General features: G+C 32.6%; 1 protein-coding gene across 2 annotated transcripts in view; it reads right to left on the bottom strand.

Annotated features, from left to right (window-relative positions):
* Positions 1–12,847, bottom strand: part of LOC129216260 (tyrosine-protein phosphatase Lar-like) — a 371,862-nt gene that overhangs the window by 124,959 nt on the left and 234,056 nt on the right. The window lies entirely within an intron of this gene.

The following is a 12,847-nucleotide window of genomic DNA, read 5'->3' as shown; positions in this document are numbered from 1 at the left end:
ACTAATTGTAATACATTTTCTTAAAATGTTTAAGCAAAGGCTAAGTTCTTCGTTAATTTCATCATCGTGGTTTTTACAAAGTAAACAAATCAGCGGGAAAAAGTTTTAAGTAACTCAAAAAGCTCTCTTCTTCAAAAATCTTACTTGAAGGCTCTTAAATAGTTTATGTAGCTTGTTTCACCTTTTATATTATGCTTTACTTTAGGTTTATGAAACTTCTTCGCACTACTTAAAGCTTTAAAAGAAAAAGAGGATTCTTTCTTCATTTTTAAAAAGGTTCTTAAAACATTCTTTAATCTTTACCGTCTACATATCTTATGATCTTTGACAGGTATCTTATTAGTATAAAACAAGATTTTCTAAATAACTTGAAAATTGCTTGAAGCTATAAGCTATAAGCTTATATACTAATTTCTTCCCAAAGATACCTTTAGTGAAAACTGAAAGAGATATCCAATATCTAAACTTAATGAAAGTTGTTATAGAGATATGCTATGCAAATACACCGTCGCTATTTCCAGCTCGGAATTTCCTGAGAAAATGGAAAATTTTCTATTTCGGTGCCAAAAATGATTACTGCAATGCGTGGGAGTGTCTTTTTTAACCTTCAAGCGATGAAGTTCAAACAACTTCGCATAAATTCAATCAGTTGTTTCAAGACAGAGGAGATTTTAGAGAATTTATTTGCTTTAGCTGAGTTGTTCTAGAAAAGACTTTTTTTTATTTTTTAAAGGACGAAAATTATAAAAGAGAAAAAACCTTCTTTAAGAGTAAACGAGCTGATGTGTGCATCACATGACTTCCTTTTACACCAATTTAATGTTATTTCCTCATTATTTGCAATTTTAATGTGATTCAATAGTTAACTCTCTAAATATTCCCAACAGTGGCCAAATTAAAACCAGATTTAGAAAAAAAAGAAACGCCAAACTTGTCGCCAAGTAGGGGACAAAACTTGGCGACCAAAAGACTGGTGATATATTGACAAGTGCCCACCAAATTATAACAGATTTAAAACCTCTATTTACTTTTTCGTCGTCTAACTTGGCAACGTGGATGCACTTCACATTGTACTTGTTACAGTTTTGGCCATGTATTTCCACAAATAAAGTAAACAATCATCGGATTCCTGCTGATGTTTATTTCATAAGTTTTGTAGAATTTCACATACATTCATCGTTAATCGGTCGACCAAAACTTCTCACAAATCCCATTGTTGTGAAAATGCGAGGTTGATGCAATTTTTTTTTACCAGCACTGTATAATCTCTTCTAATTTTTCCATTGCTGCTACTTTTTAACTCAACGAAAGATTAGGAAAATGGTTTACCCCCATTTCACCGAGATTTAAAATTTTCTTCCCCTCTTACTGTATCAAAAGGTAACATTAAAACTGAAATCCAGAGGAGAAGGAAATTTCGTGTCGGTGAAAAACGTAGGGGATACCAAGAAAATAAAATACACAACCAATGAGTTCAAAATAAAATATGTAGTTTCCTTACTGACTTATTCACTATTTTTGATTTAAAACAATTTAATTGATTAAGGGAAAGAAATCCACGATAATGGAAAATTTTAAGAAAGGCTAACATAATATGTTTGTATCTTTCCAAATAAAAAACAAAGAAAGCGAATAAAGATCAATAATTAAGCAAATCATTAGGCACAACCATTAATCTTTTGATAATTTTGACTTTTTATCTTTTTTAAACTTATGAATTAAAGTACTTATAATTCTGAAAATAAAACAATGGCAGGGAAGACAGACATTAAACACTGTTTATATGTACAGCTGGGAATTATTGGTACTTTTGAATTTAATAAAAAAGGATGTAAGACAAAAGAAAAATAAGTTCCAATCAATACTGAAGGATCGGTTGCATTACTTCAGCTGAATTTTGCATAAACTGAATGATTAAAACATAAGATAAATACATAATAAAATATAACTTAATGATTAAAACGTAAGAACTAAATAATAAAAATAAATCTTGTTTGATTCTAGATTTTATCTTTACACTTGCTTGGGAAAAAAAATCAGTTGATTCATTAATCACTTTGACTTGTTTAATTTGTATGCCTTCCATACGTAATTGAACTGAAAAGCGAAAGTAAAAGCATAAAATAGATAATGAATATCTGGTGCTTTTTAAATACATAAATGTATTTTCACCTTTTATTAGTTTCCTGAATATATGGCCTACTTACATTTCATTGTATTACATTCTATTTTGCATTTCGTTTAATGAAATATTTTTTTGTCAAGAGGTAATTTTTCAAAAGGCATTATAATTATGAATTATGAAATTCCAAAAACTTTATTATTTTCACTGTAAAATTAAAATATATTAATGAAGCATTGAATTTTGAACCACTATCCCGGACCTGGACATCCACGAGGTTCAGTTAACTGAGAAATTTGCAAAATAGCTGCTTTCGAGCATATTGGTATTTTTTAGTATACAGGGTGTTCCGTTTTAACCTGCAAAAATCTCTATTTTCGCAACCGTTAGTCTTAGATGCATACTTCTGTTTGCAAAAATGTTCAAAATCAGATGCAGAGTTAAGATATTGAAAGTTTAAAGCAAAAATGAAAATGAGACAAAAAAATACAAAATTTAACTTTTTATACGGACCCTAGGTCCTCTAACTTATATTGAGTTAAATAATATCCATTGGAAAACAATTCTAACACAAAAAGTTTGACATTAGTACGACCAATATTCACCGAGATGTGAAACGCAGCGTTTTGTGACTTACATCACTTCACTCTCGCCGTCAATAACAAATTTTGGGGAAGATATAGCAGTTAACAAGGGTTTAAATATATATGTGTGCATCGAGTGTAATTTCTCAAGCTGTTTGATATTTTGTCGTGTGTTTTTGCGTATCACGGCATAGCATTGGCAAAATTTTTGAATAGCAATGAAAGATATAAGTACTTTGTTTTTTTTATTTCGACAACCTGTCACTTCTAAAAGGACGATAAATTCCAATCTCATCTTTTGTATGGTCCCTAAAAACTTTAAACTCGAATATCTCCTAGAGTTTTGGTAGCACAAATGTCAAGTTTTTTGTGTTAGTAATATTTTTCAATGGAGATTATTTCTCTAAATATAAGTTAAGGGACCTAGGGCCCTTACAAAAAGTTAAAATTTTGTAACTTTTAATGTCTCAACTCTGTATCTGATTTTGAACATTTTTGCAGTTGGAAGTATGCATCTAAGACTAACGGTTGCGAAAATAGAGGTTTTTGCAGATTAAAACGGAACACCCAGTGTACGCTATCATGAAAGGCGGACATTGGAGTATGTCGACTTTCACTGGTGATTTACCGGAAAAAAATGTGTTTCACCGATATCTTTGCTATGTGAATGTTGATATTCACCGGCTAATGCCGATATTTATCATGTGTCGCACTTTCACTGCAAGTTTATTATATTTCTCATTGAAGAATAAAAGACTTCTTGTCCGATTAAATACAGTCATTGAAATAAATTGTTACATCAAATTCTAACGTGTGGATTACTACAATAGTTTAAACGTCATTGCTTGGATTGTGGGCTAAATTTAGGCTTCTCACAACACTAGAAAGACGACGTTTTCCGTATACCTAGAAAGACTAGCAGCAGTCATTTTGACCGCTATACTTAAAAATGTGAAAATGATTTATTTTCGGGATTTTTAATCATAGATAAGATTTGTTTTGATGCATCATAAATTCATTTAACAATTTAATCATAATATAACTTGTAAATTATTTTGAAACAGCTTTTTTTTTAAATTTAATTTTATGTTCTATCAACTGAAAAGCATATATACAGTTAATAAATAATATTGCGGAAGATTAAATTTGTACAAAATAGTAGACATTTTCTAAGCATGTAATCACTTACAAATATTTTCAACTATTCAAGTGATTCATTTCTTAAATGCATAACTATCGTAATATACTTACAATATTTGCAAATAATCATCTTTTTCACTTTCCATGTACATGAGCTGCAATTTTTTTTATTTTCAATCAGAACAAATAGTCATAGTTTTATTTCCGCATTATTTCATTTGACATCGTTTTTGTTTTTTCTCTCAGGTAGAAACTTTATCATCATCTTTTTGTGCAATGCTAGGTTTCGAAAATCAACTGATGAAAGTATATTATTTTCATCGCAAGGAATGCATTCCTTCTCAGATAATTCAGACTACGCATCCAAACCAGAATCAATTTCAGGCAAATTTTGCAACAGTTGTAGGAATTCATTTTCTGATAAGTTTTACTTTCCAACGGTCCTTCGCGACATCATAAAGAGAATAATTAGACTGCACCTTTCAAGAACATCGAAGGAAACAAACGCCTATGTTTCAAGCCAAACACATGTTTTGGTGAACAAAATTATTCCAGCACAAGTTTTTAGAATTCACCTGTTATAAATTAGTTCCTTTTCAAAACTAAAAGAATATTATGTGTCCGGTCCCATGCTTTTCAAAGTCACCTTTCTCAACTTTGCCCTCTGCTACAACAGCAGAAAAAAAAGAAGCCCGTGACCAACAGGTGTTTCGCATTTTCCTAACAGTTCAAAGAACTGCACCTGATCAGCAGATGCTATTTAAACCCACTAATTACAAAAGAATGCTATTCACCCTGATAACTAACAAAAAATCCATAGTGCACATATCTGATAAGAGAAAAGTGAACAAAACCGGAAGCATAAGTAATAGCGATCGAAATGACCGCCGTCAGTCTTTCTAGGTATAAACACTTATAGCGACTGTAATAATGGGCCTAAAGAAATAAAATTTACTATTGTGAGATCTTAATAAATAGCTAGGAAAAGTCAATAAAGGGAAAAGAGTTTGAAAATAAAAAGCAGCAAATGTGAGCGTTTGAAAATCGTTTGTGGTCAAAATGACCGCCTCCGTCTTTAGAAGTATCATGTAACTATGTATTTTTGCTGTTTTTCTACAAAATTTACCGAGTATATATTCTTAGCCTACTACCCAGTGGGAAATTTTAAATGATAATCAGGGAAGAAGTAAACTAGCATGAAAAACTAATGAATAAGTGAGAAGTAATTCGTAATAAAAAATTATGTCAAGAAAATGTAGGATATTAAAAAAGGGACAAATTTTAAACTAGTTATATTATGTTTCAATTGACATTTAAGTTTTCATATAGGTACATGAACTTTTCTTTATGTACGGGAAACGCTTCCATTTCAAAGAGTTACTTTGTCGCAATCCTCTAACCGCCAATAGAAAAATGTTCTTCCTGTTCAGATTTTCTTGACATTTCCGAATTCCATTACCAAACGGAACTCATATGCAAATCAAAAAAGTAACGGGCACTGATTTGAAATATAGCTGAAGGATTTACTAATCGCTCCACATAGACGAATTTCGTAATGCAAAGCGCGTTTAAACTAAAAGTCCCGACAATACAAATTTACACCTGGAATATTGATCGTCGTTGTCATGACAACCAAAGTCAGGGCTAAAGGTTGCCTTTTGGGATTACCTAAGTAAACAGAGTGCTCGGAGCCGGCATTAAAGGAAGACGCGAATCCAAGTTATCACTGCTTTTTAAAGCGCGGAAAATCCAGTTAAGGGTGTTATTCACACAAAAAAGAGTGGAAAAGATGGAAGACTTGAGGTTGGTGTAGGCGCGATAGACTCAAAGCGATATGTGGTATATGTTGCTATAGAAATTGCACAATAGGAATAAAACTAGCTTTATGGAAGGGATTTGTTGTTAAAAACAGATTTGGCCTATTGAATGAGAAATTTTGAAGGATATTACAATGGGGTTGTTTCCTTCAGTCAAAAGTACTACTTTTAGTCACTGAAATCGATGGAATAAGCAAAACACATAACGTGGACCCAGAAAATACGCTTATTTTCCCAACAGTTATTTTTTAATTACTTTTTTAAAATGTCCAATTTTTCAAACAAGACATGGTATTTATGATGTCGCAAATGATGCACTTCCCCGCGCATTTTTCTACTGCGTTTCCACGTTATGATAATCAAGAAGCGAATTAAATATTGCGCTCTACGCTAGCTATCAATCATATTGCTGCCAATACACATGAGTAAAGATGCGAATTAAATATTTTGCTCTGTGAATTACAACAGTGAATGGTATTTCATCATTTGTGATGTCCCCGGCAGAAGCGTAAACAATGAAACCGCATCGACTAAAGTATTTTTTTTTTAAATATTAAACCTAAGCAAATTATTTTTAAAATGCCAGATCCTATGTTTTTAAACATGCTCTTTCAGAAAAAAATACTTTTAAAATTTTGGAAACTACCCTATTGGAAAAATTCAACTAGGTAATGGTAAAATCCAGCCAAAAAAACCGCTTAAACACTCAATTACTCTCCAGCATATAGGCGACGAAAGTGGCAGGCCTCAAAAATTTGAAAAAAAAAGAGGAAAAAAATCAATAACAGTTAATAATTTAAAAGAAAAAATATCGAACTTTAATTATACAGTCGGATTCCGACTTGCGCGAGGGATGCGTTCCAAGACACCTCGCGCAAGTCGAAATTTCGCGTTGTGGAACAACGTATGTTTGGATTTTTTTTTATAAACATACTCAATTATTTCAGACATGTGTTAACACCCCTCAAATTGTTGCAAACCATTTCCTAACTATATATATTGCTGCATCTTTTATGAAAAACTGACTTTTCACTGTATTTTACAAAAAGCGTTACTATTTAACATAAATTACTGTTATTGAAGCTCAAAATCAATGATCAATGACAGAAATCAATTAAAACAGTACGGTACTTACATTAAATACATTAGTGCATTATAATAGCAGGTTAATGTCGAAAACGTAATTATAATTTTTAAAATGTTGAAGATGATGGTTTATGCAGTGTGAGAACACCCCTTTTTCTGGCCTTTTTAAGCCACAATGAAAGAGCAGCTTCCATTTTCATAATGTTTGTATTTTGCTCAGACACTACTCTGAGAGCTTCAGTATTAAAACTATAAGCTCTGAACGTTTATGAATTTCTTTTTCTTGAATTTTAATCGCACGTATCGGAGATTCACTCATACCTTATTGTCGTGCAACCTTCGAAGCAATTTTTAATTGTTCAAGCATATCGAGAATCTTGACCTTCTCTTTAATGGTCAGAAACTTTCTCTTTTTTTTCCCTGCTTTAGACGAAAAAGCGCGTTTCGAAGCCATTCTATTTTATCAACGTTCATATGTAAAATGAAAAAAAAAAAAATTAAGAATCGGAGCGGTTATTTGTATAAACTGAAGCAAAGCGTTATTTAGACTAATACAGTGTGTGAACTTCTGCTTTCAGAAATGCTAAAGAGATGAAAGTACTTTCACAAAACCAATATTCAGTGTCAACGAAGCTCATTCTAACGCTCCGCCGCTCCTTTTCAAAAAATTTCATGTTGCAGGCGAGCAATGTGTCCGCAATATAAAGAATTCATTACTCATGAAAAACTCGCGTTATAGCCATTTCGCGTAAGTCGGATCGCGTTGTAGCGGGATCCGACAGTACACTTTTAATTTAGATTATGCAATCCAACCCGCAAATGTGTTATAAATATACTGCGCGTTCAGTAATATTTGAGAATAAACCAGTTAAAAGTAGCATTGTGTAAAACCTAGTTTTTTTTTTTTTTTTTTTTTTTTTTTTTTTTTTTAAGATGTGCCACAGTTGTCGCTGGTACGAAATACGAACTAGGAAAACGAGTGAAGTGTCCATACACATCAAATAATGTCTTCTTTTAAAATATTAAAATAAAATTATGATGAGGAATCGTATTTTTATAAAAATTAAACTACTAATTTTACGTTCGATCCTGGTAGCAAAAACTGCGCGACGATGTGGCGTACGTCGCGAATTGTTGGGAAAGTCTGCAGATATTTTCTTAGTTGGGGGCAAAGAAAGCCATAAAATTATAAAGAAAGAATAATCTCAACTTTCACAGACAATAATTTGCACCGTATTTTCTGGGATAAAATCCACAGGTAGAATATACTTGTATTTTTCGAGTGTATCATCCTCTTTTTAAAAATTTCTCGTGCTCATTAGATTAATACAACCTTGTTTTACCTTGCAGACTATTTTTGGGGACTGCTGAAAGAAATTCTGCTGGCCGGGCTTTTGATCAAACCGCCCAATTTCTGCGACATAAGCACATTCGAGTATTCAATTTCACCTAATTACCGAATATGATCGCATTTGGAATATTGCCACTGAAGATATTTTAACAAAGGGACTACTATTATTTTTAACATGAAACTTTATAGGTCGAAGTTCAAAATGTTGGGAAAACATACATGAAGGTATTTCAAGGACAGCAAACGATACGTAAGTTTTCAGTGACCCCCTAAGAAATATTACTATTTGACAAAATTTTTTTTTACCTAAACGGTTGAGTTAGAACATTATAAATTCAGTGATAATACACGGCACTAAAACGGTAGCATAAAGTAACTATAATTATAGTAACAAAGCTTTACAATATGAGTATCTGAAATTTGAGTTAGCTACATAAAAACTTCTCTGGATCAATATATTTTCATCGAAATCAAATACTGTTTCCGTTAAAGTTTTTTTTTTTTAAATCAAATATTATTTCATTATTCATAAAATTAAATTGATAATTTTCAAACATCAAAACTTATGTCTGTTACATAAAACTGTAAATAGTTATGTCTGTTGTTTGGTTTTCTTTATAGTTCAGACATAAAAGTAAATAGTGCTGCGATCACGGCGCTATACAGTTAAAAATCATTTAAAAGCACTTTGACAATACGATGAGGATTTTTCTCAATCTTACCAAAAAGCAACGACTAGCAAACTACATGAAAACTGATCGTTAAAATTTAATGATTTAAAATATGTGACAAAAATGTGAGTTGTCATTTAAAAACTTAAAATAAAAATGGGAGACAATCCCATGGCTATTAGTGACTCCAAAGTATAGTTTTATTGGTCGTAACATCATTGCTCAAAAGGACTGAACTTCAGCAAACGTAGTTACATGTCAACGATATTTTTTGGACTTCAACTTCAATTCTATTTTTGCGTTTTGTAGAGAAAAAAATCAGCAACACTTCCACCAGTCATGTTTTTACGAATTGCAAAACATAACTTTTCCCCGATCAGCATTAACAAAACGGTTCACTAGATAAAACTAAACGGATTATCAACCAAATGTTATGAATGCATTAAATTCATTAAAAAGCGAGAGTTAAATCAAATATCAAAACCATTAAAAAAAGTAAACTCGGGGAGGCAACAGTCCGTGTGGGCCAAGGTCTACTGTATCCCACCTAAGTTTTCGTGACTGAGGGCTCTGGGGGGCAAAGCTGATGTTCCGAACGAGGAACCCCTTGTGCTTAATTCCCAAGCACATTTGACACTCATTTTATCGACCCACTGAAATGATGAAAGTCTGAGTCGACCGTGCTCAACCCAGGTATGCGGCGTGGAAGCTTGAAGAGCTACTACCAAGCCACTGGGCTTCATCGAAACCGTTATTACTCATAAAATTAACTTTTACAATCTTTAGTAATAATGAAGCTGAAAGTCTGTCTGGATCTCTGTGATGCGCATAGCGCCTAGACCATTCGGCCGATTTTCAAGAAATTTGGCAAAGATAGTTTGTAGAATTGGGTGTGCACCTCGAAGCAATTTTTCGAAAATTCGATTTTGTTCTTTTTCTATTCCAATTTTAAGAAAACTTTCCCGAGAAAATTATTACCACGCCGAAGAGTTAAATTACGAAATTATCATAACGTGGAACCGTAACATTGTCAAGCAAATGAACGTAGCAAATTGGCGAGAAATTCGTCATCCATTATTTGCAAATATACAGGCAAACCGAATGACCTTTTAATTTTCAACTACGGGCAAAGCCGTGCGGGTATCACTAGTAAAAACATAAAGGGTCATTTCAAGGTATTTTTGTCATTTATGTAGAGTCCGTAACGTGACCTTTTTTTGCGCATTACTTTTTAATTAACTGTTTGATTACCATATTATTTTATTTTGAGCTTTTCCTAACAACACACCAACTCAAATTAAAATAATTTGCAAATCAAACAGTAAATTAAAAAGTTATGGCAAAAAAGATCACGTTAGGGACTCTACATTAAATGTCAAAAATACCGTAAAATGACCCTAATTAAATTTCTCACACAAAAAAAAAAAAAAAAAAGAAAACCCAGAAAATGAAACAAAATAGAGAATATCCAAACTAATAATCATCCGCCAATTAATAGACAGAAATTAAGCCACAGCAGAAAACGATAACCTGAGAATTAATCTAAGGCCGTGCCTGATTTAGTTATTTAAGCTCATCGAAGAATAAATTTATAGTTAAGGAACGCGCAATAAAAAGCAAAATGATTGAGACGCCATAATCTGGAAACGTTTTAATTAAAGCTTTCAGGTAAGGAATAAATGGTAATTCTTGGATGAGGCAATAGTGAATATTGCGCACTGAGTTAAGTATGGAAAATCCCGTTTACAAGTGACATGAATAAAGTGATTAGCATTCCCGGGAAAGAAGGATGGACAATCCTCTTAAGGGGAAGATTAGGAGTTGTTCTAGAAACTTCGGAATAGAATAGCCGTGTCGGAATAATACGCATTATGTGCATGTTGAACTTCAATCAAATGGTTGTAAGCCGAAGACGTTTTTTAAAAGGATGACAGGAAGTGGTTCGTTGATCAGGTTGTGTTTGAGTTATGATTGGACAGAAATGTTTTCTCAGCATCAAAAACAAAATAAACTATTTATTATCTTCTTGATAAAAATGTGTTCTTTACGTACAGTAAACTCTCGACTATCTGCGGTCTTTCACATTTTCATTTTTTTTTGTTCTCGGCGATGATTAGCTGATTGTTGATAAATGAAAACTTTTAACTTAAAAGGTGAAAATTCAACTTTTAGAGAATTATAGTTCTATTTTCTCCTCCCTTTCAGTGACATAAAACCTTTCAATGTCACCGAAACCTAACTAGTTAAAACCTGATTTTTAGACAGGCGCGCGTAAACGAGTAATCAGACCAGTTTTGTTCGACACAAATTCTCTTTCTTCCCTAGTACGTTTTTAATGAAACCTAACATGATCTATTTTAGTTGATATGTTTGCACAAAAATGTTTTTCTCAGCACAAAAAAAAAAAAAAAAAAAAATAAATAAATAAATAAAAAAAAAATAAAAAAAATAAGCAGTTTATTATGCTTCTTGATAAAAATGCATTCCTTACGTACAATAATTTCTCTACTATCCGCGGTCTTTCAAATTTTCAAATCTTTTTTTTTCTTTGCGATGATTAACTGAATGTAGATAAATGCAACAATTTTAATTCAAAAAGTGAAAATTCTACTTTTAGAGAATCATATTTCTTTTCTCCTCCTCCCTTTCACTTGCACAAAAAACTTTCAAGGTCACGAGATTTAACTAGTTAAAACCTGATTTTTACACCTGCAAGTGTAAACGAGTAATCCGACCAGTTTTTTTACGAAAAAAAAAATTCCCTTTCCTCCCTGATATTTTGAAGGTGTCACCTAGCTTAAGCTATTTCAGTTGATATGTTTGCACAACTTTCTCGCGTATGTGTGCAATAAGTTTGTAATAATGAGCAATCTTGTTTCACTTTTATGTACATTTCTTGCACGCATTGTCATAGTTTTTTAGATATAGCTACAGTTTTATTGTGCGAGTGTTGATTTTTTAAGCTATTGCAAGTACTACGACTGTTTTCTACGTATTTTGCGACATTCGATTATCCGCGGTTCGGTTATCGTGCCACTCGATTCCGCGGATAATCTCGAATTTAATGTATGTTATTGTGGTTGCTGTTTATTAAATTTGTCATTTAACCCATCCGTATCGTTACATTAATGCTTGAACAAAAAATCCCCAATTTTTACGATCTCGGGTTTTTCTTTCGCATTTTTTAAAATTTTTTTCCCGTTTTATTTCGATTTTGCTTGCTTTTTATTCTATTTACATTTCTAAGCGAAATATGCACATAAATCTTTCTTTACTTTTGCCTAAAAAATAAGCTACGATTGCAAACTTGTATCAGTAGAATGTTTTCAATTAGCAATAACTGCTACATTATTTTAAAAGTAAAAATCTACATTTTCCCTAAAGTTTCGTACAGGAACTGTTTGGTGCATGCCTCCAACAGTGTAAATGGGTAGTATAGAAATTCCAATAGAGACGGAAATACATTAAATACAAATGATAGAATTTCACCCTCACGCAAAATATCAGTAATAATAAAATATTTTTTAGTTATAGCTTGATAACTAACTTTTTGACGCCTCTTAAGACGCCATTCATTTCATGGGCCATCGCATACGCTTCGAAGTCTTTGGGCTTCACTGTTCGTCAAGTGGTTATTGATTGTTTAATATCGGCCGTGATAGCAACGAAATGCGTAGATTTTTGTACATGATGCAAGGACATTGACACTAGCAGCCTTATTTTACGTCATAGCTCCATCAACAAAATCAACAAATCCTGTTCCTCATAGCGAAAGAATCAGGTGCTGGGTAAAGCTTTTCAGGTTAGTCGAACTATAGGTTTTTACGGAATTCGGAGAAGGGGGAGGGACTATCTTCATTTAGTTATAGAAAAGATATTAAGTTCAACCTTTATTAAAGGTCCGAGACAACTGCTTTGAAGCGAAACTTGTGGTTTCTTTTTATTGAATTATTTGATTCGCGTTCCTTTTATTTTTTGTATTACGTCATTTAAGCCACTCCCCTTTGGAGTCAGTTGTATGTTTGCTTTGGAAGGGAAAGGATCGTCTGTGTTTGTTGAGGCGTATGTCTAACCCT

The sequence above is a fragment of the Uloborus diversus genome, chromosome 2, assembly GCF_026930045.1.
Source record: "Uloborus diversus isolate 005 chromosome 2, Udiv.v.3.1, whole genome shotgun sequence".
Taxonomy (NCBI): Eukaryota; Metazoa; Arthropoda; class Arachnida; order Araneae; family Uloboridae; genus Uloborus; species Uloborus diversus.
This window is presented reverse-complemented; position numbering and strand designations above follow the sequence as displayed.